Here is a 22580-nt window from a genome sequence, read left to right as displayed (position 1 = left end):
ATGGCCAGGACAACTTACTGTCTAGACATCCTGCTCATTACATTTATTAACTACTCTTCAATATCTCAGAGATGCAGTTCACACTCCCTAGCATTTTATGTCAGTTGTTTAACTACCTTGCAGTTAGTAACTTTTTCTAATGTCCAACCTTCAATCTTCCTTGCTGCGTTTAAGCCCATTGCTGCTGCTCTCTTCTTAGGAGGCTAAGCTGTGACAGTTTTCTTCCTTCTCCTGATAACACCCTTTAGAATACTGAAATGCTATCTGTCCCCTCTCAGTTCTTCTCTTTTCCAACTAAATAACCATTCTTTCAGCCTTCTTATAGGTCTGTTCTCAAGACCTTTATTCTTCTTGTTGCTCTTTCTCTGGACCCTCTTCAATTTCTCAATTTTTATGAAATGCAGTGCCCCGACTGGACACATACTCAGCTTAGGCTAACCAGGCGAGTGAGCGGTAAGAATGATTCTCGTGTCTTGTTTACAATCACACCTGTTAATGCATCCGGAATTACGTTGCTTTTTTTTGCAACAGTATACACTGTTGACTCTTTTGCTTGTGGTCCACTATGCCCCTAGATCTCTTTTGCATACTCTTCCACACGTTCTTCCATTTGTTAGTGTGAATGATTGTTCCTTCCTAGTGAGGCATTTTGCTTTGTTTATTGAATTCATCCGGTTTACCTCAGACCATTTCTCCAATTTTGTCCAGATCATTTTGATTTTGACCCATGTCCTTCCAAAGCAGTTGCAATCCTCCAGTTTGGTATCATCCTTGTGAGCTCATCACTTAAGACAAAAGCATACTTGTTTTGTTTCCTTAGCCACCTCCTCCTGTAGCTCTCCCACCTGCTGCCTGAGAGATTCCACCAGTAGGCATCTTTCACATTGGATGCCCCCTCCAGCCTGGATATCAGTAAGTGGAAATTACAAGTTACAGTCTTTGCAAAACCACACCAGAATCTGGGTAGAAGCACCCATGCCTTGGTGCTCTGTCTGGCTACAGGCGCAGGTTGAGGAGACAGAAGCAGTGCTGGCACATGTGTTGTGGGTCTTCCTAACCATCGTAAGCCTCCCTCTGTCAAACTCCCTCTCAAACTCCCCTGTCTGCAGCTCCCTGTCCGCTCTGCTCTGCTTTAAAGAGAAAGGTTTTGGATGTAGTTTGGTTTATTGGTTTTCAAGGGACTAATGGGTCCCAGATAGGACCAACAAGGGACCCCCGCTCCCTTCCTACTCCCCCTCCAAACTCCCTTGCGAAACTCCCTGTTAGCAGCCCCTGGTCGCAAAGCTCCCTGGTCGCTTGTGCGCGGCTTTATAAAGTCCTGGCCTGAGTGAATGCTTAATATTACTAGAACATGCTTAAGAACAAACAGCCTAGTCTAGGTAAAGAAGATAAACAGGTCTGTCCTAGACTAAAGAATGTGGCCTTACCTAAATTTTTATATTACTGGAAAGCAAAGCTATCAATTTAACCCATACAGAATTAACATGGCTCCTGGACCCCAGAGAGACATAAGAGATTGAATCCCCAGCAGGCCTTCCTGACTTGCCAGACAAAGGCAATTTCTTTGGGGACATAAGGAACAGAGAGAGACTCCATCTTTATTCTTCACCTTAAAGAGACAAATAAACTAAGCAATTTGATGTCTGCGATGTGTCCTGCCCAGGCTAGTCAGTAAAAAAAACTTGGAAGGAGTTTGTGGGTGAGAGAAACCCTCTTGAATAAAGACTGTATTTTGCTAGATTAAGTTTTAGATTTTAGATGCATGTATTCACTTTTAATTGCTTGTAACCATGTTGAAATTTATCCCTTTTACTTATATCAGTTCTGTTAACGTCACATTCACTTTTGTTTAATAAACTTTTATTTTTTACTTGTATTATAAGCCAGTTCAGTGCTGTGTTTGAAGGGAAGGGTGTATTTACCCCCATTATATTAATTAGCAGTGATGTATTTTTGTAATGTTAGTACCTCATACTACCTTATGGTCTCAAATCAGCGTAAGTAGTTCAAGGAGAGGAAGATTGTTTTCATAATCAGTTAGAGATGGGCTTGAACCAAAAGTCTGAATCTGAATTTCCCTGAAATTTGGGATGTTTGGAATTTGGATCTTAAGTCAATAGAAAGGGTTAACTTGTCATTTACATCAACAGGTTTTGGATTAGCTCTGTAGATAAGAAATCTTCCTATTGGTCTTTATGTACTTAGCATGTTCATCCCTCATGAGTTTTACATTTCAATCTATCTTGTCTTTCTCTGAAATTTGTCTAGAATTCCAGATTCCTAATCATTAGGGTTTTTTTTTTTTTAACACCACTCCAATCCAAACTGTTTGGAAAAGTCATTTGATTTTAAAAAAAAATACAAAAAAGAAAATGAGAATTTTCTAAGAGCCATATTCTTCCATTCTCACTCACAGTGACAAGTATTTTATGAGGAATGTTGTCCCATTGAAATCGGGACATGTTCAGTTAAAGGATTATTCAATGTGCCAGATTCTGCTCTGTTACACTGCTTAAATCTAGAGTAATTCTGCTGATTTTAGGTGAAATATACTAATTTTATACCAGTATAACAGAAGTTGGCATACTTATGATCAAAGAAAAAAATATATACAATACAAAGTAAGTTGCAGCTAGAGCTGTAATTCAGCTTTGTAACCTGTCTGTCTTTAGTCATTTTTTAATCTAAATCCAAGGGCCAATCCAAGAGTGTTGGAAGCACATTGAAGGAGCAAGAAAAACATAAGTAAGAATTGAGGCATAATTATGGTGATTTGTGGTCATATGCAAAATATGAAATTTTCCAGGGCATATGGGAACTGATTGGAGGAGAAAGTATTTACACTTCATATGGAGTATTGAGCAGGGATTAATTCATTAGTCTCAGGTGGCTGTATCCCATGCTATATTCATTGTTATTGCAGGCACTGATGGATCTTCATTCCTTCCATCTTATTTTGCATGTTTCCACTGCAGCATTTTCATTATTTCATTCATAGTGTCATTTCATTATGTTAGCTGTTGGCATTTTAATGTTGAACCCTGTTTTTCAAGGGTTTATTATTATAACTCATCTTTAAATGTACGTTGAGCTGTAATATAGTCGATGATATTTCATCCTGGAAGCAATTTCTTGTACAGGTTTTAAGAGTGTCTTTCTGGCCATGTTTCATAGCAACTTATACTGTGAGTTGCAATGTGCACAAGAAAGAGCTAAGGTCAAAGTGAAGCTTTCACTCTGAATATCAGTGTTTTAGTATATTTTCTGCCAAAGTAAATCAAGTGTAGTTGAACTTGTTTTGCCCAATTCTGAACCCACTTAAACAGTATGGATTCAGAAGCTAAATTTGACTATTTTTATGCAGATGTTCCATTTACGCATAGTGGAGACAAGAGGGAGGAAAAGTTTGCAGGATAAAAAACAAATTCAATATGGGTAAGAACTGTCCTTGGTAAAATGGGACCACATTGTAGCTGGAGTTCCAGGAGGAATTTTGGTCTTTGAGGAGACCCCGGGATTGGACACCTATTATGCTTAATCTATAATACAGACTTTGTTTTAGATGGAGAAACATTATTAATTATAATAAATCTAGATTCTGATCCTGTAGCTCAAGCAATTCCTCATGCTTTTCAATCCAGAGATCCCAGGTTCAGTGTCTGGAGCTGACCCAACCATGAACACTTTTGAGGTCACTTTAGAAGATCTAATCATCCTTTCTGGCCAGATAAAATCTATTAATTTATCTCAAGGGACAAACAGGATTAAATTACTTTGGGAGTGAGGTGGGATTTCCATATCTGAAATTAGTTTTGTGAACCCAAATAATCAATTGACAGATTTAAGACTCCCTGAACTCTTCATGGTTTGCCCATCTCTGATAAAAACACATCTCACTTTAAACAGAAAATAAACGTCTACTTAGCTCTTAACCTACAAGGAGTGGAAGATGGGAGGGATTAGCAAGGAAAGGTACCTTACTGAGGTCAGAACATGTAGGGATAAAGTGAGAAAGGCCAAAAGGCATGTAGAGTTGGACCTTGCAAAGGGAATTAAAACCAATAGTAAAAGGTTCTATAGCCATATAAATAAGAAGAAAACAAAGAAAGAAGAGTGGGGACCTGTAAACCTCGAGATGAGTGGAAGTGAAGGATAATCTAGGCAGGGCCTATATCCTAACAAATCTGTTGCCCAGGTCTTAATTGAGTTTAAGAGGAGGCTTAGGGAATTGAGGGATGATAAAATGGGAATGAAAGATGAGGGTAGAATATTACAACATCCAGAGTAGAAGCCAAACTTCGAACACTAAATTGAGGAGATAGAGGCCCAGATATACTTCATCCAAGATATATGAAAGAACTCAACATATAAATCAGACCATTAGCAAGAATTTTTAATGAATCATTAACTCCAGGGGCTGTACCGTCGACGGAGATTGCTACACAGTTCCTATTTTAAGAAAAGAAGAAAATTGATCCGATTAACGATGAGGCCTGAGTTAACATCTGTAGTATGCAGGTCAGAAAAACATTTATGAAGGAGAAAGTAGGTTAAGGATATTGAGGTCAAGGTAATGAGGCAAAACAAGCGTGTTAACAAAAGGTAGATTAGTGCCAAACCAACTGGAATCCTCTTTGAGGAGGTAACAGATATGAGACAAAGGAAACGAGCATGGATCTATTTACCCCTAATATTGAGAAGGAATTTGATTACGTTCCACATGGGGATTATTAGTTAAATGGAAAAGATGGGGATCAATATGAAAATGTAAAGGTGGATAATGGGACTGGTTAAAGGGGAGACTACAACGGGTCGTACTTGAAAGGTAACTGGACAGGCTGGAAGGAGTTACTAGTTGGAGTTCCTCAGGGATTGGTTTGAGACCAATCTTTATTTAATCTTTTTATTACTGACCTTGCACAAAAATGGAAATGTGCTAATAAGTTGAGGATGATACAAGCTGGGAGATATTGCTAACACAGAGAAGGACCGGGAATTCCTACAGGAAGATCTGGATGACCTGTAAAACTGGAGTATAGTAATAGGGATGAAATTTAATAGTGAAAATGCAAGGTCATGCATTAGGAATTAATAACAAGAATTTTGGTTTTAAATTGGGGACACATCAGTTGCAAGTAACAGTAGGAGGAGAAGGACCTTGGAGTACTGGTTGATCACAAGGATGACTATGAGCGCAATGTGATATGGCCTCTTCAAAAGCTAATTTGGTTTGAGATGCATAAGGCGAGGTATTTTTAGTAAAGATAAGGACGTGTAGTACCTATACAGGCACTGGGTGCCTCATCTGGAATACTGTGTGCAGTCTGGTCTCCAGTTTAAGAAAGGATGCATCAACTGGAACAGGTACAGAGAAGGGCTACTAGATGATCTAGGAATGGAAAACCTGTCTTATGAAAGAAGACTCAAAGAGCTTGGCTGTTCAGCCTAAGCAAAAGAAGGCTGAGGGGAGATATGATGCTGTCAAAAATATATCACAGGGAATAATACAGGGGAGGGAGAGGAATTTATTTAAGCTTAGCACCAATGTAGACACAGAACGAACAGATATAAACTGACACTAGGAAGTTTTAGACTTGAAATTAGACGAAGTTATAACCATTACAGGAGTGAAGTTCTGGAACAGCCTTCCAAGGGAGTAGTGGGGCAAAAGAACATAGCTGCTTCAAACTACTACCTTGGAAAAGTTTAATGGATGGGTGGTATAATGGATAGTCTAATTTTGGTGATTAATTGATACTTTGATATTAACAGGTAATATGCCCAGGCGTGATGGGATGTAGAGGGGTGAGATTGAGTTACTACAGAGAATTCTTCCTGTAGTGCTGGCTGGTGAGTCTTTCCCACATGCTCAGGGTTTAACTGATTACCATATTTGGGATCGGGAAGGAATTTTCCTCTGGGGCAGATTGGCAGAGGCCCTGGAGGTTTTTTGCCTTCCTCTGCAGCATGGGGCATGGGTCACTTGCTGGAGGATTCCCTGTACCTTCAGGTCTTTAAACTATGATTTGAGGACTTCAGTAACTCAGACATAGGTTAGGGGTGTGTTACAGGAGTGGGTGGGTGAGATTTTGTGGCCTGAATTGTGCAGGAGGTCAGACTAGATGATCATAATGATCCCTTCTGACCTTAAGTCTATGAATCCATGAATCTATATAAAACAGAAAATAAATGGGTTACAATTTTCAAATGGATTACCACTCATTCCAAATTCAGAGGCCCACAGTTTTGGCTCTTTGGAGGACTCTGCTATAGTTGTGGAATTTTGAAAACATTATAACTAGAAAGTAGGAGAGGCTGTGCCTCATAGGAAACTTACGGCTGGCAATTTTTCACATAAAAAAAAGCCTCACATTTGAGAGATTTTGAAGCTTTGCAATTTAATGTGTGAGCCTGTCTCCATCACTTCATCTACCTGTCAGAGCTGATGCTTGTTTTTCGTTTTTTTTTAAGCTTTTTTCTTTTCCTACATTTGTTTTTAAGTAAGTGTTTAGCAGTAAAGTGCAGAGTCAACCATGGATCAATGTCACGATGCAAGGTCCTATTATACACAATATTACAAACTGTGCAGAACAGACAGTTGATAAGCAACATCTTATGTATGGCTCCATCCTTACAAAATAGAAATGTGAGAACAAAGATGCTACTATACAGAGACAATTAATATTTTATGGGGACCTGTTCTCATTGGAAAAAAAATGTCATCTCCATATATGTGTGGCAACACCTACTGCCATTACCCAGAACACCACTCTGCTGGACCACTGACTGCAGTTGCCCCCTTACAAAGAAACCTCTGCTGGAATGATAAAGCTCTATCACCCATCACCATCTACACATACACATACAGAGTCTTCTGCTATGGCCGTCCCCCATTCTGCCCTGAGCCCTATTCCAGCGATAGGCATGCCAGGCACCAACTCCCACCACAGTGAGATTTTAGTCCTTCACAGAGTACTTTGTAGCGGTGTTACCAAAGATATTTTAAACAATGTCACCAAAGATATTTTAAACAATGCCAGAAGCCAGAGACTTTTCTCCAAGGGGAGGAGAGGAGCAATAGAATAGTACACTGGGGAGTTTGGAAGGGAATGGAAGTCTTCCATAAAGCCCTCAGATTAGTCTTTGAAAACTCTTGTTACTCTTGCTGGCACAAGGGACATAGAACCCTGCATGTTGTTTGACAGGACTTTGGGGGGGAAAACCAGACCAGAGACCAAAAGAGAAGATGCTGTTATCAGGTTAAAAGGACTGCCTGATCCTGTCCTGCTGAAGTGTCAGGGGTCCAGTCAGGTGGAAGGAAACCATGAGTGATCTGGATAACTTATGGGAACAGTTTAATTTTGGTAGACACCACGGACTAAACTGCACACAGACTCCTTGGTTCCTCAGCAATCTCACAACTGTATCACTATTTTGTGAATCCCCACAAAAATTGACAAACCATCTACAATCTGGTCAACAACCATGCATTTAAGATTGAGGGTTTTTTTTTGTTTCTTTGTATTTTTAAATTGAGTATGTGGCCCTAGATAACACATAGTGTGGACTTTGAATCATATTTCTGTCTATATTGTAGTTTGCCACATTATCATCATTGTCATTGCTCCTTTCCTTTTACTCTAGCAAACTGTAGGTGGTGAAAGACTGGATTTGTTAAGCTAGTTCCTAGTGTACTAAGAAGTATTTGCTGCTGCACTGACACAGCAAGAAAAATGGCAAAGTGATCAGAATTTTATCTGCTGTTTACCCTGAAGATGTCCTTAGCAGGAGAAACATGAGAACTTTGACCTGACCATTTGACTTGCTTGCTTTGAGCAGGTTGCAATTACAAGCCACTTATTTCCCCATACATAAAAATACAGATTTGGAGCTCAAATGTAGCTAATAAGAGTTTAGACACAGATGTTGACTTTCCCAAGCTAATACAATGCTGGAGTAATTTTCACAGTCAGACTGCATATCACTTGCTTTAATTTTAGTGTATTTTGGAGGTATATACGGTAGGAGGGTAAAAGTGGTATTTGAACATTTATTTTTTATTTGAACGTATTAGTGTCGTGTCTGCCAGCAGGTGTCTAGGCACAAAGGGTGAAATTCTGAAGTCAATGTAAATACTCCAATCATGGGACATGTATCAGGCTGGGGAGTCTACTTGATAGTTTAGGAAAGAGACAGGAAGAGATTGAACTACAACTCCCTCATGGCACTAGGGTGGCATATCCAAATAGAAATATTTTAGCTCTTGGTTTTTTGATGAAAAATTGATTTTTTTTCCATGGAGACAGGTACTTTTTTGTGATTTTTTTTCATTTAGTTTATAATTCAATTTTCCATTCAGAAAAAGGTTTCATTTGAAATTTTTTGACCAGCTGTCATGTTGAATGAGTCAGGCCACCGATGGCATGCTGCCTTATTCCAGATGACATTTTAAGATAAGTGAGGAAGGCAGGCTATGGGATTGTACACTTGAATTAGGACTCACATTCCAGTTCTTCTTAGTGAACAGACTCACAGCATGGAAATTATTTTTTCTATCCATTCTCTTTTTTGAACCGAAGAAATTACATTTTAAAAATTCACATTAAAAGAACATTAAGGTTAAAAAGCCCTCACAAGTCAGGAAATGCCAAAATTAAGATGATCCATACAGTCTTGCTTCCTTCCATATTCCTTGTGACAGCCTTTTAATTACATAATTACATGTCATTATTTCCACAGGACCCCACCGCCTCTTTCTATGAGTGAGCTGAACCAGCAGGGACAAATTACCTAGTTATGGAACACAGCTTAAAACAAGTTCAGAAACATATTACAAAATACATCCAACAGTCTTTACTCAGGCATTATTCTCATTATCTGAATAAAGAGCACAATTAGCACCAAAGCAAGCTCAGGGACTTAACTTGAGTTACAAAAGATACATAGCTTAGTATCTTAGTGCTGTTTACGTGGAATTATTTTTTAAAACCCAAATCACTGGTTTATTGAAGTTAATGGCAAAATTCCCACTAATGTAAATGGTATCAACATTTGTCCCTCTCTATCTAAGATACAGGGATATAAAACAGCAACCTAATTCATATTTCATACATGGATATCATGTATGGTAGCCAATATAGTTAGGGTACACCTACACTGGAAAAAGTGACCAGTTGGTAAACATTGCAAAAAAAATATCAATATTCATGATCCTATTAATCCATTTTGCCCATTCAGTCTACACTTGACCTACAAAAATAATAAGCACACATAAAATTATTATACCAGCAGAGAGAAAAGTATAACGTCAATTAAGGGCATCATATTAACTTAAAAAACTTTGATTGAATAAAATTCTACAGCCTAGTCAAGTCCACAGAATGGTGTTTGTTGTATTTTTCTATGGGTAGAATTTTAACTATATCTGGAAAAACAATGGAAATCTTCCTAAATATACTCAAATTCCATTATTACCATTCTATTTGTCTGTCTTATGGCTAGGGCATGACATTATTATCTAGTCCAAAATAAAGGGCAGCATGCTATTGTGCTGTTCCTGAAGCAACCAGAGAAGGAGTCACAATCTCCTTACCCTGAGGAGGGAGTATACTATGACAAGTCTATACTTGCCAGAGGATATGATCTCTTATAGACCAACGTAGCTACACTGCTAGGTGTGTTGGGAAGGAGGGGTGGAAAAGTCAGGGATCTGACCCTTATTTTTGTCCTCACCTGTATAGGGGGGAAGGCATAGCAGCTCTAGGGAACCAGTTACTATCTGCATATAGTTCAGCAGACCAACACAAAGGAGTAATAGGCACCTCACACTGCCCCTTACTCTAGTGTGCAGAATGTACTACAATCTGACTCTTAAGTATTTTAATAACAGTCACCAAATTATCAAGGTGCTAAGTTCTTTCCCCTTTTTGCCTCATTTCTAGCCCATTTACCCTCACACCTCCATCTTCTCTCTTCTTAATTTCATTTTCAAGAACTCTCTTCTTTGGGCTTCTCTTTCTCAATATGTGGATGAAAGAACAGGGTACACATGTAGGAGTTACACTAAGAAGACAAAAATGATCATTATTACTTCATTGCCTGTACAAAATCATTCTTTCAAATGACAAGACTATTGGAAATCAGGAATCACAACAGGTGAAAGCTAGGGAAAACGGCACTTTAGTCATTATGAATGGTAACTGATTCCATTTTTACCTTGCAGTGGAGATTTGTTGCATTTTCTTTTCTACAGATTCCCCTTTTCTCAATCCGACAATCACCAATTGTGTTAGGAATAAAATAAAATATGCAGTCTTGGTTTTCAATAAAAAAGATATTGTAAATGTACTAGATCCCTTGTGTACATTATTCATTTCCATTCCCAAGCCCCTCTCCATTATGAGGTAGAATACATACAATTTTTGCAGCTTCTTTGTCAATGATCACATTTCATATATTGGTCCAGAATTGTAGTATAATAAGGTCATATAGAGTTTACAGAGATGCGGACGCCCTGGCAACTGCAGACCACTATCTCTTTGTTCTAAAATGACAACTACCTCCCAATTTCAACACAAGATTGTGCCTGTTATGACCCATAAGGGACAATGCATTTGTGAAAATTCAGCATTTACGAACAATTACTTTATCAGAGTGCACAACAAATTCAGTGCATTTGGCGCTCTCCCAGATGACGAAAAACGAGCTTGGAAAGTCAAACACGGTCATCGGAGAAGACACAGATGCCATTACAAAACCAGAATGCTACAGATGACACCCTTGGCTATCTAATCAGACATTTCAAATAGAAATCAGTGGCCAGATAACACCATGATGATACTGAAGATAAATGTTTACAAGGTATTTTTCAGATGAGAACAAAAGTGGATCATGAAGCTTATTTTGAGAATTTGGCAAAAGAGGCAGAAGAGGAAGTAAGAACTAATAAATTACAAACTGCATTCAAAGCTATTCCATCATTTTGATCCAAAACTGGACTTTGCCTGGGGTTTATGCTGCTAAGTATGGTGGATGCTCAATCCAAGAAGTTATGCTAAAATAGAAAGAATATTCTGAGACTACATTTAACTATCCTGAAACAACTGCATTCCCAGACCTGGACGCATTAGTAGTAGATGCAATCTTTGACCTTGAAACCTGTGTCAACTTACCTGCATTGGAAGATGCCTCAAAAAAACTGTGACGTGGGCATGCTACTGGATACAAACTTCTCATGTGCACCTTAGAGTGTAGCATTAAAGTAGCTTTTTGTCTGGGCTTGGACTACTGAGAAGTACAAGTGGAATGGAAGGAAGAGATCATCATCTCACTTTACAACAATAAAGGCCCACATAATGAGTACAGCAGCTACAGGCCAGTAGCTCTGTTTTATTTTCCTGGAAAAGTTTTTACACATGTCCTATTCACCTGTCAGCCTATCCTCATGAAACACCTTTGCCCAGAGAAATTGGGCTTCACTGCTTGGCAATAGACAATGGACACTATACTTTCTCTTCAACTTTTATCTGAGATTCATCGCAAATTCAATCATCTTGTGGCAGCAGCATATGTAGACTTAAAGGGAGCCCTCAATTCTGCCAACAGAACTGCCCTGTGGAAGGTTCTACAGGGCACTGGCATTCCCAACATCCTCCTGATTCCAATTCAAGAGCTATATAATGACTAGGAGCATGGCTGTGATGGCAGGCCCTACGTCTGATATGTTTTACATTAGACCCCCGGGGTGAAGGAGGGATGTGTCCTGGCCCCAGTGGATTGGCCCCTTGAATGTGTTTCTGCAAATACTGGAATAACTATTGGTTCAACTTCTTTTATTGACCTGGATTATGTGGATGTTGTCCTCTTTGGCCAGGATGCAAATTATAATCTTTCAGATGACCCTTGGATGCCCCCTCCCTCCATTTCTTTCCTTTTAATGACATTTCACGGGACTGAAACTCTGTTCCTCCTTCTGATGAACTCTTTCCCTGTAACCCTTCTTTCTTTGAAGGGAGGTTTGCTTCTTCCAGATGGGAGGAGAATTTTTTTTTTTAAACTCATTAACTAATATCAACAGGTTATTTTTTATAGAGGTTTCTTTCCTGGAATTCCTTTTTATATCTAACCTAAGGCTGTTCTTCAGTGTTTATTCATTCCCTGGTCCACTTTCCTCCCAATCCCCTTCTTCCCCCAAGAATTTTATTAACAATAAAGTTACAGAAATCAAGGAATACCTTAATAAAAATCCCACAATAGTTGCAGTTACAACTTCCATCAGCCTTCATGTGTGAGGCTGTGCACCTATGATAAGCTGAACACATTATAAGAAACTATATCGAGTAGAATATCACATTATTATCCTACACTCCCAACAGACAGTATATGCCATTTCCCAAATATCACTGCTTGGCAGCTATTGGCAAATGATGAATTTTCAAAGGCACCCAATGTATACACTCAAGCAAAAAGCTCTATCTGTCCAAACAACAACTGGACCCACACAACCACTGTGTATCATTTATACTGACTGAGGATCTAGCCCATTATCTGTCTAGAATGTTTTCCTTTGAGTTCACTTAGTATATCAGCTAGATCACTTCACTTTCAACCTTGAAAATAATATCCGGCCACTATATGCTTTTCTTTGTTATTCAGTCTAATCTGACTAAAGATTGTGGAGTTCAAACTGGTGACTTTTCCTTGGCCTGTATTACATCTACCTACCAAATACCTTAGTGTCCTGCTCGTTGCTTGACACCACTTTATCATTCAGTAAACATATTGATTACATGTCAAATAAGATTCCAGACAAACTGAAAGTTTTTCATATCAATTTAGATCCTATCACGCTATTGGTCCAGCCAACACAATTCTAAGTCAAATTTATTTTCCCACATCCAGGCTGTTAGTCTGTGATATATTTTAGTCTGGTCTCCTGGACAGCACTTTAAAGCTATTCAATGTTCATTACAATCAAGCAGCCACAATTATATAACAAAAAGTGTTGCCAGTATGAGTTCTAAGATTAGAACTCATTTAGAGATTGGATGCTCAGATTTTATTTCTAAATAAACACATTAGATAGTCTATGGCAGTTGGCAACTTGCTGGTGGTAAAAATATTATGGTGTAATTTAATTTAGGGAGATAGATACATGAATAACACAATAAGGAAAAAAAACAGGTAGCTCCAATGCGAAAGAGCAGAAGAAATCACTTTTAAGCCACTAATTACAACAGATATAGGAGACCTTTGAGTCTGGGAGAATCACTTGTAATAGATGAGAAAATAAAGGATGAAGTGTCATTGCTCTCTAAAGTTTGAAGAAATGAAGGGAGAATAGGGAAACTCAACATCAAATTGTAAAAAGACTCTTTTAGCAGATTTAGGGCCAGGGAGATTGTATTCAATTTTTCTGTCCCATTTGTTCCTTAGAGCCTCCTACTCTCTTCTTTCTGTAGTCCAGGATATTAATCATTATAGTTCTAAAACAGATTTTAGCTAAGTCTGCACAAAACTTTTTTTTATAAAACTAAAGTAGAAATTTAAACTAACATGGTTTCAAGATTTGGGCTTACCAGCAAAACTAATGAACTCTAATGCAGAGGTGGCAAAGAGATGGGGTTTGATGAAAGGTTTGCCCAAACTCAAAGTGTTTCATCGCTATAGTTTTGTAACAAAATACCGGAATTCTACCCATTTCATAGCAATAAAGATGAAATTAAGTGGCTTTGTGACAGATGTGATTAAATTTTCATGGGAGGCTTGGAGTTTAAGAACACACAAAAAACTCAGAACAAAATAGAGGCTCATAAAACCACAAAAAGCAGATCGATTGGAAAGAGTGACCAAATCAAAAACAACAGGTTTTGGCATAGTTCTAATTCTCTACGACTTGTAGAATTCTTCTAAATTAGAACCAGAAACACAAGCTTCAAATGTTTCTGACAATCTTAATTACAATGCAGTTTTCATAATCATCTTCGTAAAATATAACTGGAACGTATTCTGGTCATCACTTGCAAATAAGCACTGCTGTTATCACCTCACTATTGTTTAATATGGTGGAGATAATGATAGAACAAATTAACTACAGCTGGATATAATTTTTTCCCTATCCTGTGATGATAATTGAGATTTTGGAAATATTCTCTATCTTAAATCATGACAGAAAGTCAAAATCTTGTAAATTTTCATGAGCTGAAAATCTGAAAATAAATTTCTGTTTGAGTCAAAACATTTTTTATACTTTTCAAATGTTTCATTTGATCTGATCATTAAAAATAATACTGTAATCACCTTAAATTACTAAACAAAAAGTTATTTCAAAATGGAAAAATATTTTTTATTATTTAAAAAAAGTCAAAACATAATTTAAAAAGTTTTTTTCCCAATTTTTTTCCATGTCAAGAAATTAATTGAACCAAATCCTTTCCCCATAAATAGTTTTAGTTTCACAAATTTTCCAATATCAAAAAAAGCTTCATCAAAGAATTCCAGACCAGCTCTAAAATTAACTTCCATTCAAATAAGCTACCCCCTGTAATACCAGACTGAGTTCTAATATGAAGTTGTTTCCCCATATTTTCTTTTTAGAGAAACTACTTTAAGCAACAAATAATTCATAGAAATAAGATCAACTTTGGCTATATTAAAATTAATAATAAATAAAAAAAATAAAATAATAATAATACTTTCCTTTAATGGAAATAGCACATGCTAAGAGGTGAGTGAAACACACAAAGCTGAAGGTTTGGTTAAGTATTCAAAAGACAACCAAATTGAAAATTCAAACATGTTAAATTGAAAAGACATGATCGTCTTTTGTGATGTGGTCATGAATCTATTCTGTAATTGCATTCCTTCCTTTCCCTTTCCCAGTAAGACAGTAAACTTTGCCCTCTACTGCTGGGAGTGCATAAGCAATTACAGTACTACAGTGCCTTCCATGCCAGTATGTCAAAGTACTTTAGAGATATGAATGAACTGAATCTCCCAATATATACCTCCCAATCTCCCAATATACCTGCTAAGTAACATAGTGAGCTTGTTAGGATGAATGTGTACAATTTCCTCTACTGTATTCCTCACCAACATGTCAAAGACTATAGTCTTCTAACAGTATAGAAAAAGTCTCCTTTTGCCCAAGTGGTAATATGACTTTGAAGCAAAAGAACCTGAAGCTGTTATGTTCTAAATGGCCACCGTGACACTTCTATCCCATTGCAGGTGGCCCCAGAGATGACAGAGAATAGTTCACATTTGAAGGATGAGAGATAAATACGTGCTGAAGTGGTCAAAAATTGAACACCGTTTGTGAAAAAGAAAATGAATGTATGGTAACAGAAATGCTCACTTCCATAAAGAAAAGAGGCCAACATACTTTGGTTCTATGATTTGCAAAAGATCACCTCTGACATCTCTGGAAATGCTAAGACTAGAATAGTTTTCTCCTGATTTCTATTTCTGTGATTTAGCCACAAGATCATTCTTGTGCTCCTTGAACAGCAAGAGGACTACTATTCATGAAGTCTAAAGCATGGATTCTGTTCTTTCTGCACCACAAAGGATTGTTTTTCCAATTGCTTTCATCACTTAAATGAGTTTTAATTCAGTTTTTCATCTGTCTTTTGATAATAAATGGGATGAACGGTGGGAATCCTAACTTGTTATGGTGAGAGCTGGGACGTTAAAAAAAAGTATCAATATTTGAATGTGTCATCTGGTTAGTATAATAGAAAACTAACTGTGATAGTGAAAGAGTAGAAAACAAGCCACCACAAACCATCAAACCATACAGTCCTAATCTACTTTATTATAAATAAAGCTGGGTAAATAATGAATTCACCAATTCGCTAGCAATTTGAGTAAAAAAAAAATACCCATTTTTTTGGGTTTAACCAAAATTACATTTTCTCAAAATGTTCAGTGTATTGAAAAATTAACAAAATTTAATTTCAGGTCAAATGAAACATTTTGTATTAATTGCAAGCATTTTAAAAACTCTTAAAATAGAAAATGAAAGGAAATTTAAAAATGAAAAGTCATTTCAATTCAAAATGACCAAAACATTCAGTTCTGAGGGGGAAAAATAAAATGTTTCAATCTTTTCTGTTTTTTTTTCCAGTTTTTTTTCCACTCAAAACAATTCAGTGAATTTGACATGAATTCATTAAATGTTTCTGGTGACTCAAATCTGCATTTTTCAATGAAAAAAGTTTCAACTGTTCACCCCCGCTGTAAATGAATACAGAAAAAAATAATTGTATAAAGAAAGGGAGTCTAAAGAATTCAGAAAAGGAACAAGCAAAAGAAACCTGAATACTCAATACTGTAATTCCCAAAGATGTAATTACTTATATCATAGATTTTTACAAATGTTTAATGTGTATGAATCTTGAATTTCTAATACTTCTGCATCTAAAACTTTAAAATATCCAGAAGCTGCATTAATGTTTTTCAAACAATGTTTCATGTGTTGCTTTATGTAGGTTACATTTGTAATATCATTTTCATGTGGATATTTCCTATCCTTGATAATTCAGCAAACAACCTTACCTGGAATATAGTGTCTCTTTGAACTATTGATTTGCATCAACCAAATTGAGCTACTCTGTAGACAGATGTTAAATAAATATCTTAATGTGTTAAAAATAATGATTATTCTAATACAGCAAACTGACTTCATCTATCTGAATTACAACCAATTGTAAAGCTTGTGGCAACTAATGTTTCCAATGGAAAAAAAAAAGTGAAACTACAATGGGTGATAATCCATTCGAATAATCTACCCTTAGAAACACTCTAGTTTACATTTTTGTGCAATTCAGGTGTTTAGGAGTTCCCTTGTTGACATTCTGACAGTTACACACATGCTTACACTTCTTTCCTCAGACACTCCAAACTTTTGTATAACTTTTCCAGGCTGATCTAACACTATAAGTAAATTCAACGTCAATTACATCAAAGTGCTCTGCTCTAACTGCTAATGTCTTTGACACATACGCCCAAAGATTTGAAAAAAAATAAATAAAGGAACAACAATAATGCTATGTTTTGGCTTTGAAAGCATTTTAGATTTCATCCTGTTCCATCAAAGATAATTTGCTGTGGTCACAGAGTATGGACATGGTAGCTTTACCAGCATTACACACTAACAGCTTTACTGTTTTTTTCTGGACAGTATTAACTCTTCAGTGGAAGTTAGTAAGTCATTACTGGATAGTTCTTCTATATGTTCCGTTTTGGATGGAGCAGCAGACACAGTCAAAGGGCCATATTCTTCCACTGACATCGAAGGAAGTTCCAGTTGACTAAGGGTCACAACATTTTGGCCCAAACATTGTAAATTTGGAAAGTATATGAAATGGTACATATGCCAGCCTTCATTGCTAACAAAAGCAGGAATACGTCATATCTCTTGTGAGTACCGGAAGTGTCATACCATAGCCACTTATCTTGGCTTTTCCTAAAATGTTCTTTCTTACTGCAACAGAGTCAGTGGACAGAGGGCCAGGGCAGCCCAGAACACAAGAGCCTGAGAAATCCTGGGTTAGCCCAGATGGTGCTAACTCAGTAAATTATCCAGAGCACAGGGAAGATAGAGTATGTACTTTACAGACCATGTCACTGGTGAGTGGGTAGAAAGGAGGAAAAAATGAAACTCTTAGCTGCCTGGTTCTCGTAATCAGGGTTGTCTTGTCTGTCTGCCCACAGTTTGGGATCTGAAAACTTTCCCTAAGCAGAAGAATGATCCATGTATATAGCCTAAAGTTGCCAATTTTAATCTATACTGGCTGCTTCAGAGGAAACTTGAGTGTAAGAGAATAGCTACAGTTCCCCTATCATGTTCATCATGGTACCAAGTTAGAAAACTTTCTTTTACTCACATTTCTAGAGCCCTAATACATTTGTGGTTTGAAAACACACATTCTCCATATGCGTAGCTCTGCCAAGCAGAGATGGTCTTCATTTTGTGTCTTGGTCAGTGCCCAAACATACGGTTAGCCCTTAAATAACAATATTCCTGGTCCATAGATCAAAGAACTGAGGCCCCTGATGGAACAAGTCCCCTGAGGAATTTTCCAAAGGGATCGTCTCAGAGACTTCCTTTTCTCTTAACCCTTTCCCATGGCTGATGCTATCTGAGGGAGCAATCTAGTCTAGTAATATTAATCATCCAGTACTAAGCTGCAATCTAAACACAAGGATTAATAACTCCTGTTATTTATTCTTTTATCTAGATGTTATTCTTATGTATACAGGTATTAAATCCTTTATGGCACAGATATTCATCTCAGCAGCACCCAGCAGCAGTGAATATTCCCTGCTTTTTCATACTTAAGTAAATTGCCAATAGGGAGATGTATTTCAAACCCCGTTCATTACAGTGCTTTGTCACTTATGACTGGTTAACTTGCTTTATTTGGCTAAGTTTTCAAGGTAATTAATTTGCCTGTGGACAGTTTGTAATTAAAAACCAAACTGTTATAGCAACAACCCTAACCCTAACCCTAAGTTGCAGATGAAACAAGGAGGACTGTACCCACATATGTATGTGCTTACCACCTAGTTTGAGTTCATCTGCTGAGTCTCCTACCAAGATTGATTGATGGCATTTTTCTGTATGGTTGCATGTGCAAAGCTATGATGGGCATAGTTTTGAAGTCCTTTCTCAAACCAACATCCCTCTGAAATCAAAAAGCCAATAGGAGTTTTACAGTAAGATCTGCAAGATAGGATATGATGTGTGTTATCGAAGAACTCAGTATGAATGCCTATTAGTTTCTCACAATTAGGTTATGTTTAAAACATTCCCTGTGGTCCCAATCCAACAAAGAATGTGTTTAAGTAAACAAGTCACTCCACTGAGGTCAAAGGAACTACTACTCACAGCTGGATCAGGGTCTGCATGTGCAAAATGGACATTATCTGGTGCCTCCTCCCAAAAGACATCCTTATTTTATTGATGGTAGCAAGCTACTACATAGCTAAAAGGAAACCAAAAACAAAATTACAATGAAAAAAGGGCACATTGAAGGAAAAATAAAGTGAAGAAGTAATCAGCATTCACATATTCAATTAAGGACACTGAAAAAAGGATACCAGAAGAATAAGATGCATAAAGTATTGGCAAAGGTAAAGGTTCAGGACAGCACCAGAAGAACAAAATCAAAGGGACAAATAGATGCTAGCTGTACACAATAAGAATGGTCTAAATGCTAGTAAATGTCTGTGCAACCAGATAGTGGGACCAAATACTTGCTTTGAATATGTTCAGCTTGATGTAATTTCACATTTTATATTGGCAGGAACTTTGCAGGATTGGAGTATTTCTCTAAGTTTGGAACTTTGACACTGTTAAAGCCCATGAATCAGAATATTTTACAGTAACAAAGAGCCTGTTTCTGAAGTTCACAGCCCTGCTGGATATCCACTCATATCTCTGGTTCATAGTCAATTTTGTTCTCTTCTATGTATTTTATTCTTTGCAAGGTTTCAAGGGCTAGACTGCTATTGACATTTCAGGAGTAGAACATGAACAATCCTCCTGTGAATTTAAGTCTCGTCTCTCCAGTATATTAATGTTAGCAATCATGAACGTATAACACATAAGAGTAGCAAGAGCCAGGTATCGTAGAACCTGCCCCCGAGAACTCTGCTAATGAACTTCAGTGCTGACCTCCAATATCCCTTCTATAGCTTTAATAATGGGCCTGTCCAGAGTAATGCCCATCACAGTACTAATTGTATGTTGTTATTTTTGTGAACAAAGACAGCTAGCTTCAGTCCACAAATCTTATTTCAGTTGGCCTTCGGAAATGGAAGACTAATACATTAAACACTATGGCATCTCAATGTGCAGAGTATCAGTGTCATGGTCATTACTTTTGCAACTATAGTTGGAGTAGTATGTGAAATGACTGAAGTGTGTACTTTCCTCTCAGTGATTTAATGTGACTCTTGTTAATGGCCACGCCAATCACATCACATACATGACAAAATCTCTAAGTAATCTGTGGTCCCTCATAGTTAAACACACTCAAATTATAGCTAGTAGAGTGAGTAATTCACAACCACGAATTTACATGATGGATTTCTCCTATTTTCCTGGTTATAAATGCCAGAGTGAAAAATTCAGAATTGTCTGTTATTTGAAGCTATTCATTTCTTCAGTGGTCTACAGGTTCTTTGCAATCAGTTGAAAATATTTTCAATTTGCTATTGAGACTGTGTTGATTATTTAAATAAATCATGCTCCCAAATTCCACTTTATGTAAAACAATCATTTTCATGTGGCAAACAGGAGAAAACAAAAAGTCTTACGTCCAGTGACACCAATTCAATATTTCTTACGGGGGTGGGGGCAAATTCCGGTCCCTGCCTCCCTCCCTCCTGAGAGGGTCCTCGTTCCTGTCCCTGCTCATTCCCTCTCCTCCCTCAAAGGGATCCCTCAGAGTCTCCCCTTCTCTTATCCACACAGTGAATGAGCTAGTGTCACCAGGCATCAAAGCCTTGGCAGACTCCCCAGCATTCTACTGTACAGGAAACAACTCCCCATGCACCAGGTCACAGCACCATTTGGTGTGGCCACTTCTTCCTCTGGATGACAGGGTGGCAAGGCCATATTTCAGTGGATCCCTATGCCAGGTCACACTACCACTGAAATTTGGCCTAACTGCCCCTCCATAGAGATGGGCGGGTGGACAAGTCAAATTTTAGAGGCATTAGGTATGTCTACACAGGGATAAATAAAATGGCTGACCTGAGTTAGTTGACTTGGGTGCATGGTCTCAGGCTCCAGGGGTGAAAAATCACTGTGTAGCTAGCTCTTACATGGCACTTTTTATCAGTAGATTTCAAAGCATTTTACTAAGGGGGTAAGATGCAGAAACTGAGACACAGACCAATGACACAGCTTACCCCAGGTCTCCCAGCAGGTCACTAGTGTAGGCATCAGGTCTTTTGAAGCCCATTTCTGTGTTCTATCCACTCGGCAACACTGCCTACACCTCAAACCAAAACATTTCATTTAGTTTTTCCAAATGGAAAATTCCATCTTTCCCACAAAACATTTGGATTTTGGTGAACCATCATGAAATTGTTGTATTTGCAATTTTTCAAGCAGCCCTAATTTGTATAAATGGGTGGACTTTCTGATATTTGCATACCATTAATGAAGTGTGATTTCTGGAAGTATATTAAATGAAAATCAAATTTTATTTAGAATTTTGAGGTGCTTGCACATTGTTTATGGCAGTGGCATAAAAATGTCTCATGTTTCATAGGAATTTACCCAAATTATCCTCTCTGATTTGTACAGAATGCTGTCAGATTGCCCTTGGTAGCTATTAGAGATTATCAGAGACTAATCTAGGAATTCATACAAGTGTCAGATCACCAGCTAATGTAATGAACATTGTCTAGTCATTTTGATTCCCTTATTCTGATTTCAGAATGGGTGAAAGTCACCAGAAATGTACATTGGTAAAACCACCTGCAGTGCTTTGCATATGAGTTATCAGTATTAATTAGAAAAACTACATGATTTGTTTATAGTGAAAAATAAGAATGATCAGATGGTCCAGATGAAATCTGTACATTTTGTCTTAGCTTAGTATGTGGGAGCGTGAATATTCTGTGTTGGCTTGTCCATCAAAATGGTGCCTAATGCTCGAGACTATCCTAGAAATCTCTTCAATTTAGCACAAGGCAATTGAGATTGGAACTATTCAGGTTATATGACTGCTTGCATTTTTAAAAGGAATTTAACACCGACAAAAGGTATCAGATAGAGGAACCTAGTGAAAGACATCTTCCCTTTATCGACAGAAAAGCTACAGTAACGACATGACAGAGCAAGCTTCTCTGCACTGGAAATATGGTTTTGTGACAAGATGCTTCTTCAGTAGGAATTGGACTGAATTATTCCTGAATTGTTCACCAACCAATCCTGCACAAATATGTTCACACTCCAATTTGGAGACACATTTTCAACTTATGGGCTATATATGAACTGTTAATTCAGATATTTGCTACTCCTTATAAATATTGTGCAGTTGGTCAATAGGTATTGTTGGCGTTCCATGACTATATGAGTGAAATCTTCTAAATGGAAGAATAATTAATAGCAAATACTCTTGATCATGTATGAGTACCTTGGTTTGCATGTAGATACAGGAATTTGTGTAATATAACAACCATTCAGAAAACATTAGTAACCCATCTCCATTCTTTGAACCAGACCCTGACATAAAGAATCCCACCCACACTCTCCAAAATAGCATTGATTTGCTGACATGGAAATATTAGCATACATGTTTGCTCTATTTTGGGAGGTCACACGCATTGATCGAGGTTAGCAAGCTTGTACACTGGATAATACAGATAGCAGAATTATATTATTTTAATGTTTAGAAAAAAGATCACACAAATATGCAGTTTACTAGCAATGTCTGTTACTTGTTCAAAGGATAATGCATGATTTTTAGATCACGTTTAACACATTGATTTCAAAAACTTCTGAGCCTACACACAACATGTAACATTCCTGTGTGACAAAATACTATACCTTCTCTATT

This window comes from Chelonoidis abingdonii, chromosome 2 (assembly GCF_003597395.2).
Source record: "Chelonoidis abingdonii isolate Lonesome George chromosome 2, CheloAbing_2.0, whole genome shotgun sequence".
Classification (NCBI taxonomy): Eukaryota; Metazoa; Chordata; order Testudines; family Testudinidae; genus Chelonoidis; species Chelonoidis abingdonii.
Note: the sequence above shows the minus strand (reverse complement) of the source record.